Source organism: Haliotis cracherodii, unplaced genomic scaffold (genome assembly GCF_022045235.1).
Source record: "Haliotis cracherodii isolate W230 unplaced genomic scaffold, xgHalCrac1.p SCAF_2, whole genome shotgun sequence".
Lineage (NCBI taxonomy): Eukaryota > Metazoa > Mollusca > Gastropoda > Lepetellida > Haliotidae > Haliotis > Haliotis cracherodii.
The window spans coordinates 14180735-14200589 of NW_027266275.1; the positions used below are offsets into that span (position 1 = coordinate 14180735).

General features: G+C 39.7%; 1 protein-coding gene across 1 annotated transcript in view; it reads right to left on the bottom strand.

The window, feature by feature from the left end:
* LOC139468720 (allatostatin-A receptor-like) overlaps window positions 1-2118 on the bottom strand; it is a 50282-nt gene extending 48164 nt beyond the window's left edge. The window contains exon 1 of the mRNA XM_071250845.1: window positions 1961-2118. The gene's annotated coding sequence lies outside the window, so the exon portion shown is untranslated. The remainder of the gene's footprint in view (window positions 1-1960) is intronic.
* Window positions 2119-19855: the final 17737 nt, after the last annotated feature.

Here is a 19855-nt window from a genome sequence, read left to right on the forward strand (position 1 = left end):
CCTAATTTTCCATAAGCTTTTAACGTTGCCAGTGTTAACACATGGGACATATTGGCAAGTAAGGACTTAGCCAAACATTAACGAGTATGCTTACTTCTTGTTGTAAACATATATTAACTGTGAGATAGCTGGAATACTCACTTTGTAAAATGATTTATTGAATTACTGTATCTTTCAGACAATATATATCAGAGAATACTGCCTAGATTATCTGGTATGTGTAAAAATAAAACGACAAAACCCTTTCCATTATCATAAGAAATCTCTGATGAAAGCATAATCGATTGTACGACTCCAACAATATCATGAGCATGTGTTTATGCATCATTATCAAATAGTGTTAATAGCAGGTGTTCGCGAAGAGATGAGCGTGTCCAGCCCCGCAGTTGGCACTCGTCACAAATACATGCAGAGGCAAGTCAATTGTTCACCTGAAAAACATGCATAATGCATGTTTGTGATATAATTTAAAGTTTCAACCTAGAGACGCCCTGACTTTCAACAAAGGTTTACATGCAGAATTACAACATTTCCATACAAATAAGATTAACATTGCAATTAGTTTCAACGTTTGGTCTGAAAATGAATTTTTACCTTTAACCCCAGTGATAATATCTTAATCCAGGAATAACCTGATCTATTTCCAGTTCTCTTCATTATCACCTCTGCAAACATCACTGAACTATCTGCAAATGTCTGTAAATATTAGAAGTGGGGATTTGTCGACATGACTCGTAACGCTACTCAGTTTGGGATCAAATATTCAGCTAGCTAACAATATTCAGTCCTAAGACGGTCTTTACCTCTGGTTCTGTATTGACTCATGAGAATTGCATTAAGGTTGACTTTCATTTCGCGCAATACGTCATCTAACAACCCTGATAAGGACTGATATTCATTCGCACGGCTTTTAGTCGTGAGGGTCCAGAGAGAAACATTCCTTATTGGAATCTGAGTGATCTCTGGCCACACCAATATCGAGCCACCACACATGGGAAATAGCCGGTGAAGTAATAAGACGTCAGAGTCTCCTGGTGTAGGTCTTCATTTCGTTATTGAAAGACGGGAGAGAGGCAATTAAACGTTTCTCTGTTATTAAGACAGCAGGTTAAACAGGAGTCTTTGGAAATAGACCGTAATTATCCCCGGTCAAAATCTTATGATTGCTACAATTGCGATGTACTTTTGAAAATTGTTTTCACTCGATTGAAAGTTTGAGCTCACAATTGACGTTAGTGCTGTGACATGACCTTGTTTAATATAACCAACTGTTGACTTGTTGTAAATGACATAAATGAACGAAAGTCCCTACGTATGTGACTGATACGTATATGACTCATGTAATCACTGAATAATGACTAAAGAGTTAATTCATGATAACAACTGGTGATATAATTAGGAAAATAGATACATTAATATGCATACATAAGCCATTCAAAGACATGTCGATTGTTCCGATGTTAATATTATGACTTCGTTCATACTGGATCACTGCATTCTAGTAAATAAACTAGTAAACAACAGATTATTTTTTCCAGGAAACTGATACCAGCCTTGAAGGTATAGTTTCGTCACCTGGGTATAGCATGTCTCAATTACTAACAGGAATGAGGAAAAAACACACCTTGAAACAACTTGTGGATTTGGAGTTCAGAGCTCTATTGTTGTACATTAGAGTATATTCTCTAACTTTCTGAAAGGAAAATATACTTCCAATTCTTTCATGACTCCCCTAAAATTCCAAGATTGAAACAACATATCCTTCCAACTAATCATCATTAAAGGCAACGTTGTTTTATCAAGCTGTAACTACTTTTACCTGTTTTGGAATTTTCCGACAATCAAAGCAACGGTACACACTCGCCGTACCTTAGTCCATATACCTACACCACTTTCGCTATATAACACAAACGTTTTAGATGATTCCTCAAAACAAAAAGGTGTACAAAAAGACGCCTACCTTTAACTCGGTGAGATTCGATCCTAGACGGTTATCAAACTCCCAAACTGCTGCCCGCCTCTCCAGCGTCGATATGGGGGCTATGAGAGCTCCTCCTCATCAATATGTAAGTTCGATAGCATGTAGATATTCGTGATCATCACAAACGCTGCAAGAGCTTTGACGACAAACGTGCCTCAATCTTCTATACTAATCAATATCTATTACGCCCGACCAATCATATTTGCTGTTACAATAGCTCTGGGTAATATAGTCAGCGTCAAATCAATGCCTATTTGTCAGCGCCCCATGGATTGGCTGTTTTAGTTCTGGCCGCTTTCTCCCCGTACGTTTGTGTGTCTCAAGGGAGGCATCTATGTTTGCTAGTAGCGCACTGTCTTAACAACTCGTGTATTTTGTATACCGGAATATAATACATGCAATAATAAGTAATCAATTCTGAACTTAATGACTCATTTTTTATTATTCATTTTCATCATTATTCACACAATATTTTATGCATAATGACGTGTTTGAGATATTATTTTTATGGTAGCCTTCTTTCACAGGATAAAATGTACATCTAATTCGAAGACCGTTTAAAGTTACAATGATAAAAAGAAGAAAAAAGAGGTTTTGTCAAACTGATATATCATGAATTATTGTGTTCTCATTTCGACACCACAGACTATATAAGTACACTCAATATGTGTAGCTTCGATAACCAAACCATATTCGATTTCAATCACTCACAGTTATTGACTGTTTTAACAATGGATTACATAATGTAGTATAAAATTATGCCTTGCTGTATCCAGTGACAACTGTATTATTGTATGCATTTCATTATCCTGATTTAATAGTAAAGGTATCATTGATATGCATACATTTCATTGTAGAATGGAAAATGCATTCATATTTTCAGTCATAATACTATCATGTAGTTTATGGGAATCCTTTATCATGAATAACATATCGTTTACCAGTGGGAACCAGACAACTATTGTTTGGTAGCAAGAACATCTGTCGGGTTACAACATTAATAAAGAAACGCCTCTGTGGTGTAGTGGAACGAGAGACTCGGCGGACGGCGGAAGGTCGGAGGTTCGAGTACATGGCTGCGTCAACCCAAAATACGTTAAAAGATGGTAGTTCTTCTTACCCTGTTTAGCGTTTGTCTTTAAGGAGATACAACAAGCACCGATTTGTACTGATTTAGTATAACTTGTCTGAGTGAAGTATTCACATTAAAACTGTTGAATGGTATCTCAACTTATTGGCGTAATATAACGTTATAAGTCCAGACAAGTACATATAGCCATGAAAGCCGCTATATGAGTGCAATGATCTTAAACCCACTTTCACCCCACCGGAATTAGAAGAGACTAGTTTGCCTCAATTCCGTCAGGGTTCAAACACATTGAAAGCTCATTATCTCATATACACGATATGTCTTACCATGCATCCTGCTTATAGTAAATAATTGCAAACAAGGCGAAGAAATCCTCTAATAATTAACATTAATTTAGATAACATAATCGCGCCTACAGACCTGGATAATTCGAACTGAAATTCGATTACGATCCTTGAACTGTCATCTATTAGTAAACGTTGACTTCACAAAACTGGCAACACCCGCCTCACGCAATACCAAACCATTAAATGAATTAGTATGGTCATATTGACACTTCAGATAGTATGGAATTAAACTCAGTGTCCATAAGACGTCAATATTTGAATTATGAAACGACCCGTGAACATCCGGGTTAGACCAGGGCTTCAGCAACCCATGCTTATCATATATGTATATCTACAACGACGGTATAGATACATTAAGATGGGGGCGGTCGGGTAGCCTAGTGGTTAAAGCGTTCGCTCGTCACGTCGAAGACCCGACTCGATTCCCGACATGGGTACTATATGTGAAGCCCATTTCTGGTGTCCCCCGCTTTGAAATTGCTAGAATATTGCTAAAAGCGGCGTAAAACCAAACTCACTCAGGAGTCCCAAGGAAGTCATACTTCATGCACCTTGTAACCTTTTATGAATAAATATACCTTATCGACTTAAATAAAGGTACAGCATATTTAAGTACTTTAACACGCTTCTGCTACAATATACACCACTTAAGCTTATCCTAACGACGTCGATGCTGAATGGTTTACTCTCATGATGCGTATGTTAGTCTCGGAATGGACGCTGTGAAGATGCTACTCAAACTTAAACACATAGTTCAATGACGATACAACCAAAGTAAACATCTGCTTGCACGGTGATAAAGTAGTGTTAATCACGACCATTCTTCACATCAAAGAATAATAAACACAATCGATGAGTACTTTCAGAACTAGCTACGCGGCCAGTGTGCAGCAGCAAATGCTTAAATCGGACTGACGGTTGTACCAAAGAAACAAACAAGCTCATATACTGTTACTTTAAGCAACCAAAATACCTGGAGATGTGCCGGCCGCTGTGAACATATCATCGATGGATTTTCTTCTCAGTGAGTGTCGTTGCGGTATGGCTGCAATGTTTTGGCTGCTGCCAAGGATATGAATATTTTGTAGACGATTTTGGCCCCAGGTGCTTGACCAATGTTTGTACCATGTTGAGAGTAAATACAAAACTGGACTAGAAAGATGGCTACAGTTTGTTGTAACTGCATCGCAAGACAGTTTCTGTGTGTATATTCAGAACACCGATGTCATGTAGAAATACAGAACTAACAAAATGAACTATGTTTATTGTGTTGCTGCTATATATATTAATATCGATGCTATGTCTTGAAGTGCCAAAACAACAATAAGGGAACTAAGTGTGTTAACTGATGTTTGGATGACATTTAGCTGGTGACTGTTTAATTAAACGATGACTCTTGGGGTTGGTTACATACTCACCTATGTGTTGCTGTCACTTCCTCATTTCAAAACTGCCAGTAACCTAAATACGCTATATAGAAATATACATTGCCGACTAATTACGTTATGTGATGTTTAAAAACCAAAAACATGATGCGTGTACATTTCTTACTCAATGTTGGTCATATCATGTTCCCAGCACAAGCAAAGTTAACCATTTCAACAGACAGCTGTTCTCACGTCTATCGAATGTGGTGTACATAAGCATTACACACAATACGTGTGTTTGGAATGTATAAAGTGTGGTCCGAAATTTAACTCACATCGTTGCCAGCATGCACAACTGACTTTAAGTATTTCCCAATTTTCGGTCGATTGTATATACGTGGTTATGGTTGCAAATGGATAAACAAATCATGTTTTAAGCAATGGCGCAAGTGCAATACTACGCAAAGGTCGAACAACTTGACATTACGTCAAATATCTCACTGTACTTAGGTTCAACAATCATTACAATTTCCACTTTGGTTACCCCACAGCTGGTTTCTTTTAACATATCTTCTTTTTTATTTTTCTGAAATGGGCAATGCAAGTGATGAGACTCTCTCTAAACGTCTGTGTAAACATACGTCTCGTATTAATACAGTAATTGAAACAGATGATGCAAGTTTGTAATAGTGACATGGCAACAAAGTCATAAGACTGCCGTCAAGAATGACTAAATTCTAGGTCGCATACCTTAACGAATGAAAGCCTTTTCCCAAACACTTACTAGTAATTGTTTGTAGGCCATCCACACAGCAGGTGACCGCGCGTGGTATTTAGCTACAACGTGTGTATCATTCTCGTACGTTACCTGTGCAACTTGCACCATGGGGCTTGTTCGTCGCTGTCTGTATCATCAATTGGACATTTCGCCTTGACTATCCGATTATCAAGCAAGGATTTGTTTAACCATGTGTTATCTTTTTCCATCATACATCATATATGATGTACTACATCAGGGGGCGATCGGGTAGCCTAGTGGTAAAAGCGTTCGCTCGTCAAGCAAAAGACCCGGGTTCGATTCCAGACATGGTTACAATGCGAAGCCCATTTCTGGTGTCCCCCGCCGTGATATTGCTGGAATATTGCTTAAAGCGGCCTAAAACAATACACACTGACTCACATCATATATGTAGAGACAGACTTTCAAGGAAATCCAATATGTTCTGCTATGGCATTGTTTTTAATATAGCACATCAACTTATTTACTGAATTAAGACGAGTGAGTTGGCTTTACTGCCCCTTTGAAAAGTATGATCAGTTGTATGACATCGTTTCAACTTAATGTGAGAGGAAAGCCCGAATAGATGCAGGCCTGGATATGTTTCAGAGAAACCAAGAAACATATTGATCAACTGGGATTCGATTCCACGATCATAGGTTACTGGCACGCATTAGGGACGCAACTCCGCACAGCGAACTGGGGAGCCTTGTATCTGGGTCAACCGTTATTGAGGATTAATAAAATTCCATACAATAGACACTGTACTCAACATGCCTAAAGCCCTTATTCACCTGATGTGTGATGACGTCACAGAAAAAACGATTACGTCTCAAATTTTTCGTTATATAAAGCACACTACTTCCGCACCACAGGTAATTATCAATTGTGCCTAATAAAACATTTTATTACACGAGTGGTTGTGTGATGCGGGGTTCCTTGTCTTCGCACGAGAATGAATGTTTTATTGGAACACAATTCTGTCCTAACCTGTTCCAGGCATATGATGCTGCATGCTGTAATGTATATGTTCAACGATACTTTATATTGAGAGTGTTTTCAAGCTAGGAGTCCTGATCGAACTGAATGATAAGAACGCCGGATAAACCTTTCAAGAACTTCTGAATCCATCAGTGTGTCATCTCTATGGTCGAAACTCTTACTTGGGACTAATTAGGGGCATATAGAGCACCATATATAACTCAATCTAGCCACTCCATTTAAAGTCTCGCAGCGTTATTAACTGTCTATATATTGCAGGAACATCTTCACATAAAAGATATCAGTACAATCGCGCTTACAAAAGAAATATAGATTTTTTCCCCAAACGAGCATTAATAAATTTTAAAGTGTACCAGATGGAACAAATTCATGCAAGGTTTTGTTATCACAGCAGAACTAATGAATAATATGAATGGAAATATCTCCCCCTACTATTGTGTTTTTCTCAAGGGAGGCATCTATGTTGGGTAGTAGTGCATAGCGTCATACAACGTCCGTCCTTTGTAAGATAGATCACGCAATATGTGTACATCTGAATATAATAAACAGCAAATATCATGTAATAAATTCGTCAATTAATGACACAATATATACCAAACGTAATTCATCATTTTTCATTATTTAGATCATACTCTACGCTTAATGACGTTCCTGAAACTTGCCTTCTTAATCAGCTGCACACAGACATGCACGTAAAAGTATAACGTCCCCTTGAGGATGAAACGGACCTCTAATTCGAAGGCAATCTATGTACATGTGTTACGTTCATGAAAAACCACGTTACAATGAAAGAAATAGTTTCGTCATTGGGATATATCATCAGTATTACGTATTAGTTCATCGTGAAAGTCATTTTGCAATATTGCGTTTTCGTTTCGTCACCATAAAAATAAAAACGTTTCATATTTGCAGCTTTTATAACCACGCCATATTTGCTTTATATCTCTGTCATTTTGTGACTGTTAATACAGGTTTAGTCGTAAACTTTCGATGTTATGTGGTGTTATCAGATGTGGTGTATTCCAATACTATCATGTAGTATTAAAGGTGTCATCAATATGCATGTATATCATATCATTGACGAATGGCACATGTATTCATATTTACAGTCATTATACTATCATGTAGTTTATGGGAAGTTTATATCATGCATAACATGTCGTTCATTAGTGGGGATAAGGACCAGACAAAAGTGCGTTGCAGCAAGAACAACTAAATGCCCACACACAAGCATTTAGGTCACAACTTTCAGAGAACGTCTCTTTAGTGTTGTGGATAGAGCACCTGCCCGGATAGCGGAAGGTCGGTGGTTCGATTCCCCGGCCGCGTCATACCAACATACGTTCAAAGATGGTACCTTTTGTTACCCTGTCTGGCGCTCAGCATTAAGGAGATATAACAAGGACTGGTCGGCTCCGAGTCTGTATTTTGCATGTGAGTGATGTATCCATATGGAACCGCAGCATAGTATCTCAGTGAATTGGCACTATAAAACCGGAATAAGTCCGGTTTAGTACAAGCATCAAGCAGGTTCATGTACGTCGCCACATGAGTGAAATGATTCTGAAACCCAATTTCATCCCCACCACAACATCCAGCCTTTTAATTAGCCGGTGCATCGCTTGTGTTGTGTTGTGTTGTGTTGTGTGTGTAGGAAATACTATTTTGCCCCAATTCATTCGGAGGACATACACATTGAAACCTCATTATCTCGAACTGCCAATAAACCATATGTCTGAACTTGCTTCGTGTTTATAGTAAACACATAGGTAATTACAAAGAAGGCAAAGAAATACCGCTGATAATTAAGACTGATGGAGATAACATGATCACACCTACAGGCCTGGACAACTCGAATGGAAGTCATCCCAGTTATCGTGAGTCGCTATTATGTGACACTGTTACATTCAAATTAATGTGTGCATGCAAACGTGAATGAGTTCGAGCACACGATTCAATAATGAACCTTGAACTGTCATCTATATCGTGACAGAAGTTGATAAAACTTGCAAGCATATACGCTCTGCCTCATTTAGAGATTTTCTTTTGCGTTCAGCTGACACATCGAAATTACTGAAATTACCGAGTAAGACGGATCTAGCTCTTATGCATGCACATCCTCATAATCACTATCTACTGTGATACATTTGCGATGGTAAGTCAACAGGAAGACATACTCCATGAAGCTTGTAACCTTCTATTTTAAAATGACGACTTAAGAAACTTTGCCACTTTAAAATTGAAATTGTAAAACTTTAAAGACAGATGCTGAAACTACATCAATGCAAAACACATCGTCCAAACACAAGGGTGCTCTTTGCAGAAAGTGATACACATCCACGGCACACTTTTTTTATCTAACCTGATGCAACGTTGCAGACGGACCGGGAAGACATCAGGCAGGCTAGGAAAAGGTAAATGTGCCCAATGAAGACTGGTACATGCGTACTTTTCATCTCCGGAATCGACTTCTGATAGTGACGTCATCAGCAAACAATGTCATTTTGGCATATGGTAAGTCGACAGACAATGACCAGGCGACTTAGGGCTCGAGTAATTAGGGATTAGAGGCCTTGCATAGGACCCTTATTGACAGCGCAACATCGTCGTCAGAGATTGAGATGGGCCCGGACTGTACGTCGTTGACAGCGACGTGACTGGCAGAGGGTCGTCTTCATTGAGGAAAGCCGGTTCAAGACAGTATGTTTACCGACAAAGGGGAGAACGAACGGCGGCATGTTGCGCTCAGGAAGTCGTGCCGTATGGTGGAGGAGTGTTGTGGTGTGGGGAGGAATTTGTGGGCAGGAGGTCATCATTAACGGAAATTTGACAGCTCAGCGTTACATGGATGATATTCGTCGTCCAATTGTCCTACCATTTCTACAACAGTTGCCACGTGGTGAACACCATACAGCCCGAATCGTACAGAACTTCCTTGCAGCCAACAACGTCAACGTGTTGCCGTGGCCTGCACGTTCCCCAGACAGCGTGTCCCCCATAGAAAACCTCTGAGATGTCATGGACCGTCCTGTACGACAGCGACCACAACCTCCAGCCCATCGACAAGAAATGATCCAGACTCTCCGCGAAGAATGACGACATATCCACGTGACGTCATTAGACGACTGACTATTCTTCTCTACGCCGGAGCCGAGGGTTGTCATACATGCTATTTATGCCTTTGAACTTGAGCGGTTTTAGATGTGTGCGCCCTATGTCCATTACGTTGAAAGCTTGTTTTGCTTCCCCACCTCACTACACGGGCAACTCTCATGCCAATATCGCATGCTGGATGATTGTCATTGTCAGTGTACTTCATGTATCTATCTTTTATGGTTTTTAAGCTAGATTGATTTAAAACTATGGTAAAGTTTCTTATGGTTTATATCTAATCGAATGAAAGCAATTTCGAATTAAAAATGTTTCTCGTCTTTTTATGAGTAAAGTATAGCATATTTAGGTTCTTTGACACGTTACTGCTACATTATACAACACTTAGGCTTATCCCAATCGACGCTGAAGGTTCTACTCTCACGATGCCTGTATTGGTCTCAGAAAGGACGCTGTGAATATCTTACTCAAACTTAAACACATAGTTCAATGAAGATACAGCCAATGTAAACATCTGCTTGCACGGGGATAAAGTAGTGTAAATCACAATGATTCTTCACATCAAAGAGCAGTAAACACAATCGATTAGTACTCCCTGAACTAGCAGCGCGGCCAGTGTGCAGCAGCAAATGCTTAAATCGGACTGACGGTTGTACAAAAGAAACAAACAAGCTCATACACTCATACTTTAAGCAACCAAAATACCAGGCGATGTGCTGGCCACTGCGAACATATCATCGATGGATTTTCTTCTCAGTGAGTGTCGTTGCGGTATGGCTGCAATGTTTTGGCTGCTGCCAAAGATATGAACTATTGTAGAAGATTTTGGCGCCAGATGCTTGACCATTATTTGCACCATGTTGAGAATAAACACAAAACTGGACTAGAAAAGATGGCAACAATTTGTTTTAATTGCATCTAATTGTTTCTCTGTGTATTATTAAAATAAACACAGAAGTCATGTAGAAAAACATTTAAGTAGAACTACCAAAATGAAAGTATTTATTGTGTTACTGGTTTACAATAAAGGAACTACTTTATTTAAATATGATCCAGGCCTTTATTCCATGTCCTTCCATGTGGTCTGATAGTCAACACATATTATGTACACGAGTGCTCTATGTGTTAATTGGTGATCATTTGAAAGATGAGTGTGTGTGTGAGTGGTGAAGGAAAAGAGGAAGAAGAACAGTGCAGCATACAAATTGCTACGTAGTTCGGGTAGATATGTAGAATGCCGGCCAGTATGATCTATGGGACACTGCAGTGATTCAAATACGTAAAACATTTATTGAGTAAAAGAAAACACTACAAGTGAGTGAAAAAAAGACATCGGTACAGGCACGCCCAGTCCCCCAAACCCAAGTCTGCATGTATCAATACTCATACCTGCAAACATGTATACAAATCCACATAACTTACTTACAGAATCATCTTACTTCATCTTCGCCAACCATCGTATCCCCTACACGCACGCACGCACACATCGCATTCATCTTTCCCCACCATTTCCCTGCAACCATATCGCTATGACTTCGTCAGCCATGATGATCCATGCGTATGCTTACATACATACTCCATCCTCCCACGATTCACCAACATCCATCGAACTATAGATATATCCTCCCTCATGTATCTGTATCCGTGCTTACATTCATGCAGACAATTGCCCATTGTCCATTGCCCATTACCAATCAGTCATAAGTTAAGTGTTGGCGTCCATTTGTCCATTGCTTTTATCAACCATCAGCGCCAGTTATCTCAAACCTTAAAAGTACGAGAATCTGTACTTTGCTTAGAAAGTGTTATCCCAAATATAACATTAGTTACAGTTGACCACTTACAAAATGGCATTGTTTGTTCATAGCTTTCGGCCATGGGAACCGAGCCATTTTTCACTTGTCAGATGGGTGCACAAAGTACGTGATCTGAACAAACAGTTCTCGGACTTTTATATTTTGACGCTGATTGGCCATCAGGTGCCTCACCCTGACAGTGGGGTTCAAATCCCGGACGGGACACAACCCCAAAAGTACGAGAATCTGTACTTTACAATGAAAGTGTTATCCCACATATAACAGTTGTTGTCAGTGAATGTTTATCTGAAGCAAGAAAGCACAACAAAGATATATTCGGCTTTGGGTGGGTAATAATATAACAGATATAACGGATATTTATGACGACTTGGAGGAGTTTCGTAACGCACATCTTCTCAATTCAGGGATTGGTAACTCAAAATGTGTGTGTGTGTGTGTGTGTGTGTGTGTGTGTGTGTGTATGCGTGCGTGCGTGCGTGCGTGCGTGCGTGCGTGCGTGCGTGCGTGCGTGCGTGTGTGTTGTTGTTGTAAATCTGGGACTGTTGGATATTACATAAAACATTCATCTTGAGCGTGATGGTAGTTCGAGTTGGATAAGCATGTTAACTATGAACTTGCTAAGGTAGAAAATGCCGCGCTGGAATGTATTAATGAGATTCCAAGGTACCTGGGGCCAATGGGCTTTTTCGTCACCAGGATTATCCACAGAGGAGCATTAATGGGGTGAACACAATGCGCTACCAGGGAGGTTGTGGGACATCAAATCGGACAACGCTTGTCTGAATGTGGCGTAAAACACATTCATTCATCTACTTGTATTGGAAATTAAATGCTCATCTTAATTGTTAAAGAAATATAAGTTGAAACAATGACATAATAACTACAGCTTAATGTGAGCACGCGTAGCTCTATTGGAATTAAGTGTAATATATAAATAAGTGTAATAAAGTTGTAAGCTTCTTCACAACCGTATCACTATTAAATGACTTTATTGGGTAATCAAGAAAATGTTAACGACCTAAAATTGCCAAATGTCACAAGCCTTCACTTGTACGCCATCTTTAATGCAAGGCGAAAACATTTCAGTGCGCTTGAGGCCACTGAATGCCCCCTGCAGAGTTGGATGAACATTCTGAGGTAGCGCGGCGGAATTGAGGTTATTTAGGTCCGTAGCTCGCGTGCGTGCGTGCGTGTGTGTTGTTAGTGTGTACGTGTGTGGATGGGTGTGTTTGGGGGGTGGGGGGGGTGGGGGGGGGGGGTGTGAGTGCGGGGGGGGGGGAAGGGGGGGGGGTAGATATTTGTAGATGAATTAGCATATGATATATGATTTTCTTTAGGTAGCCAATGCCCCGCGTGTTATATTGACAAGATTCTCAGGTACATGGGGGATTTTCGTCACCGGGAACAGAGCGGATTAAATTCCTTGTAGAAGTGTGTAATCAAACCGCACAGCATTGGTTTTTGACTGACTGTGGCGTTAAAACAAACTCATTTATTTACTTGAACTGAGTGTTCATCTTAATTGTTATGGATAGTCCCGGAGCCGTGATCCGGAGAACAGGGTGTCATTAAATAAGAATACATTAATATTAAGATTCCTAGAAAAACGGAGAATAACACCCAATCCAACAAGCGTCGCTCAGTAACGCTAGAGTAAGTCAGTACAAGATTAAACAATGCCCCATAATTATGTATGGCAGACAAGTCGGGTAGTGCAACATGTATATGTGAAAGCAAAGGTAATAAAATGAAGAGCAAAACTGTTGAAAGTTACCAATAAACGTGTATAGGTGTTATATCGTCACTGCAAAAATAATGACGAGTGTATTTCTTTAGTATTATCATTCAAATACGTGATATCTGTATCAGCGATATTGTGTCTACGTTCCCTCGGTGAGTAAGCGTTAGCTTTACTATCTCGTAGTATATTTATTTGCAAGAAACTGTATTTCTGAAGACATCACGATACAGTTTTTACGATGCACTAACAACAACCTTGTGTTTGGGTGTTTCAGTAGTTTAAATTGCTGCTCTTAATATTGATGATACTATGATACTATAAACAAAATAAGGTTATATCAGAGGATGACTTTAGAACGGTAACATGAGTTAATGTACATCAGATATATACAAGATGACATAAATAGAACAATGCGTAGTACTTCCAGAGTAGTGTAAGGACAACATTTAATTATTGAATTCATCACCACTCCTTCTAAGTCATTTTACCTGACTTGAAAGTAAATGCAAAGATACAATCGTGTGTAAACAATGTATAATTCTGGTCCACTTCCATATTGCTACATAGCATACAATAAGCTTTCGGGTCCCGCTCGGATGGGTATATGTGGCAGCCTAGATATCCATTGAATAGACACTTGTCTGTCTCAAAGTCCCTGAACCATATCATTTTCCCTTCCTTTTATGCAAAAGCCCTAAATGAAGCAAGGCTAGATTTTCCTCCAATTCATCTCGGAATCTCTCATATCACTGGGGCTCCTCTTCAATTTAAATGGGGCTATTTGTTTCTATCAAAATTATACAGTTTTAGAGACTAATCATTAGTCTGAATAGACATCACCAGTTTGAAATCGCGCATGCACAGAACGTAACATTTGGAAAAAAGCATTAAACAATCCGCATGCGCAGAAGGATTGATTTCACTACTTCCGCTAAGCGCTACCAGTACAGCGTCAAACCCCGACCTGTAATCTAACACGCGAGAACTGACCAATGGAATCTGAGAAGTAGAAATACCGGTAGACGCTGTTGCTTGATTGGCAATGTCAATGACAATGTCAATCAAGAAAGGGAGGAGCTACATGATATCGTTCTCTCCAAGTAAGTTCCGATGTCAAATAACGACATTATTTGGACGGAAAAACGATGGTATGAAAGCCTCAAAAAGGTTTTTCCGTCCAAATACCACACACGAACAAACGGCGTTTGCAATGTAACCTAAATATGCTAAATATCAAAATACATTTACCGCGTTATGTGATGTTCAAAATGAGCCAGGGGCCACGGATGGCCGAGTCATCAAAGGCGCCGCGGTTCGCTGAGCAGAGTTGCGTCCCTTGGGCACGCTAGAAACCTATGATTGTGGGTTCGAATCCCGGTTAGCACCGATTATGTTTCTAGGTTTGTCAGCACCATACCCGTGCTCGTGGGTTTCACCGAAGTGGTAAACGTCTGAGACCTGCATCACTTCGGACTTTCCGCCCACATTAAGCTGACACATCGCGATATAACTGGAAAACTTTTAAAAGCGGCGTTAAACCCAGCTCACTCACTCACTCACTCTCTCACTCAAAATGAGCCAAAATCATGTTGCACGTACATTTCCCACTCAAAGTTGGTCATATCATGTTCCATTTCCCAAGCAAAGTTTGGTAGCAAAATTTCTACACTGACAGCTGTACTCACGTCTACACAAGCACAGGCAATAACATAACACGCGTGTTGTTAAAGTATATAGGGTCGCCCTACACAACTGACGTTTAGCGATTGTATATACGTCGTTTTCGGTGCAAATAGAACCACAAATCACGAAGCAACTAATTGAGACAAACGATGCAAACGTGTAATGGTGACACGGCATTAGACTGGTGTCACCAAGTACAAAGTCCTAGGTTGGAGTGCACAGTGAATGAATAAAACCAAACACTCAATTCTCCAAACACTTAATTGTCTGGACGCCATCCACACAGCAGGTGCCCGTACGTGGTATTTACTCCAGCGTGTTATTATTCTCGTATATTACCTGTTTCACTAGCACCAGTCTAGGTAGCCACATAGGCCATGTTCGTCGTTGTGTACATATATATCCTCAATTGGACATTGCGCCTTGACCATCCGATTATCAAGCAAACATTTGTTTCCCCATGTGTTATCTTACTTCATTCTACGCTGTACATGTTGCATCGACACTGAGATATACATGTTGTATCGACACTGAGATATACATGTTGCATCGACACTGAGATATACATGTTGCATCGACACTGAGATATACATGTTGCATCGACACTGAGATATACATGTTGCATCGACACTGAGATATACATGTTGCATCGACACTGAGATATACATGTTGCATCGACACTGAGATATACATGTTGCATCGACACTGAGATATACATGTTGCATCGACACTGAGATATACATGTTGCATCGACACTGAGATATACATGTTGCATCGACACTGAGATATACATGTTGCATCGACACTGAGATATACATGTTGCATCGACACTGAGATATACATGTTGCATCGACACTGAGATATACATGTTGCATCGACACTGAGATTTACATGTTGCATCGACACTGAGATATACATGTTGCATCGACACTGAGATATACATGTTGCATCGACACTGAGATTTACATGTTGCATCGACACTGAGATATACATGTTGCATCGACACTGAGATATACATGTTGCATCGACACTGAGATATACATGTTGCATCGACACTGAGATATACATGTTGTATCGACACTGAGATATACATGTTGCATCGACACTGAGATATACATGTTGCATCGACACTGAGATATACATGTTGCATCGACACTGAGATATACATGTTGCATCGACACTGAGATATACATGTTGCATCGACACTGAGATATACATGTTGCATCGACACTGAGATATACATGTTGCATCGACACTGAGATATACATGTTGCATCGACACTGAGATATACATGTTGCATCGACACTGAGATATACATGTTGCATCGACACTGAGATATACATGTTGCATCGACACTGAGATATACATGTTGCATCGACACTGAGATATACATGTTGCATCGACACTGAGATATACATGTTGCATCGACACTGAGATATACATGTTGCATCGACACTGAGATATACATGTTGCATCGACACTGAGATATACATGTTGCATCGACACTGAGATATACATGTTGTATCGACACTGAGATCTACATGTTGCATCGACACTGAGATATACATGTTGCATCGACACTGAGATATACATGTTGCATCGACACTGAGATATACATGTTGTATCGACACTGAGATATACATGTTGCATCGACACTGACATATACATGTTGCATCGACACTGAGATATACATGTTGCATCGACACTGAGATATACATGTTGCATCGACACTGAGATATACATGTTGCATCGACACTGAGATATACATGTTGCATCGACACTGAGATATACATGTTGCATCGACACTGAGATATACATGTTGCATCGACACTGAGATATACATGTTGTATCGACACTGAGATATACATGTTGCATCGACACTGAGATATACATGTTGCATCGACACTGAGATATACATGTTGCATCGACACTGAGATATACATGTTGTATCGACACTGAGATATACATGTTGCATCGACACTGACATATACATGTTGCATCGACACTGAGATATACATGTTGCATCGACACTGAGATATACATGTTGCATCGACACTGAGATATACATGTTGCATCGACACTGAGATATACATGTTGCATCGACACTGAGATATACATGTTGCATCGACACTGAGATATACATGTTGCATCGACACTGAGATATACATGTTGCATCGACACTGAGATATACATGTTGCATCGACACTGAGATATACATGTTGCATCGACACTGACATATACATGTTGCATCGACACTGAGATATACATGTTGCATCGACACTGACATATACATGTTGCATCGACACTGAGATATACATGTTGCATCGACACTGACATATACATGTTGCATCGACACTGAGATATACATGTTGCATCGACACTGAGATATACATGTTGCATCGACACTGAGATATACATGTTGCATCGACACTGAGATATACATGTTGCATCGACACTGAGATATACATGTTGCATCGACACTGAGATATACATGTTGCATCGACACTGAGATATACATGTTGCATCGACACTGAGATATACATGTTGTATCGACACTGAGATATACATGTTGCATCGACACTGAGATATACATGTTGTATCGACACTGAGATATACATGTTGCATCGACACTGAGATATACATGTTGTATCGACACTGAGATATACATGTTGCATCGACACTGAGATATACATGTTGCATCGACACTGAGATATACATGTTGCATCGACACTGAGATATACATGTTGCATCGACACTGAGATATACATGTTGCATCGACACTGAGATATACAAGTTGCATCGACACTGAGATATACATGTTGCATCGACACTGAGATATACATGTTGCATCGACACTGAGATATACATGTTGCATCGACACTGAGATATACATGTTGTATCGACACTGAGATATACATGTTGCATCGACACTGAGATATACATGTTGCATCGACACTGAGATATACATGTTGCATCGACACTGAGATATACATGTTGCATCGACACTGAGATATACATGTTGTATCGACACTGAGATATACATGTTGTATCGACACTGAGATATACATGTTGCATCGACACTGAGATATACATGTTGCATCGACACTGAGATATACATGTTGTATCGACACTGAGATATACATGTTGCATCGACACTGAGATATACATGTTGCATCGACACTGAGATATACATGTTGCATCGACACTGAGATATACATGTTGCATCGACACTGAGATATACATGTTGTATCGACACTGAGATATACATGTTGCATCGACACTGAGATATACATGTTGCATCGACACTGAGATATACATGTTGCATCGACACTGAGATATACATGTTGCATCGACACTGAGATATACATGTTGCATCGACACTGAGATATACATGTTGTATCGACACTGAGATATACATGTTGCATCGACACTGAGATATACATGTTGCATCGACACTGAGATATACATGTTGCATCGACACTGAGATATACATGTTGTATCGACACTGAGATATACATGTTGTATCGACACTGAGATATACATGTTGCATCGACACTGAGATATACATGTTGCATCGACACTGAGATATACATGTTGCATCGACACTGAGATATATAGAGAGATGGGCTTACAGGAAATTTAATATGTTCCACAATCGCATTGTTTTTGTAAATCAAGTTATTTATTAAATTAATGCATATTTTTGAAGGTGAGTTAATTAATTTTAACGCTGCTTTGAGCAGTATTTCGGTTACATGACAGCGTTTCAACTTGATGTGATAGGAAAGCCCGAAGAGATGAAACGATGGAGAAAGTTCGGACTAACCAAGAAACATGATAATGTCGAACGAGGATTCGATTTCCCGATTATAGGTTCCTGGAATGCTCAAAGGACGCAGCTCTGCACAGCGAACTGGGACGCATTAGACGACTGAGCCACCCGTGCTCTTTATTTTTAAGGTTAATAATGTTCCATACAATGAACATTATACTCAACATGTTCTGCACCATTTATACTGACCTAATGTGTAATTAATCCACATTCGGTAATGCGTACATTTGTTAAACATTTGATTAGCAAGGTTCCAACATACTATATTTGTTTATTTGTTGTTTAACGCCATATTCTATATATATGACGGCAATCTCTAAACAATCGAGGCTGGACCAGAAATTCCAGTGACTGACATCATGAGCATCGATGTACGCAGTTGGGATACGATGACATGCATCAAGCAAGTCACAGAGCCTGACCATCCGATCCTGTTAGTCGCCTCTTACGACAAGGGTATCTTCACGGGTATCACGTCATGCGGACAATATGCCAAATTTCGTTGAAAACTCACTCAACTTCCGCACCATAGGTTAATGAATTTTGGATGATAAGACATTTTATTACACGAGTGGTTGTGTGATGCTGAATAGTCGTAAAAGAATTCGGGTATTAAAGACGTCATAAACCAACTACTTTGACGCCGCTGGTTAAAACATAATTTTGTCCTAACCTGTTCCCGGCGTATGATGCTCCACGCTGTAATGTATAATTTTTTATGTTCAACGATACTTCACAGTGAGAGTGTTTTCAAGCTAGACGTCCTGAACGAACTAAATGATAAGAACACCGGAAAACCCTTTCAAGAACTTCTGAATCAACCAACGTGCCTTCACTTTGGTCCAAACTACCACTCGAGACTAATGAAAGACATATAAAGCACCATATATTATAATTCAGCCTTCTATGTTTAAAGTCCTCTCACAGTGATCCATATCTTGCAGGAACTCCACGTGGAAAACATAAGTATATAAAATCAAGCCTGAATTACAAAATTGGTTCCGAATATTTTGCCCACAAGTGCATTTTAAGTTTGAAACTGTTTCCGCTGGAACAGCTTCCTGCAAGGATTTGACATCATAGCAGAACTAATGTGAATGGAGAAT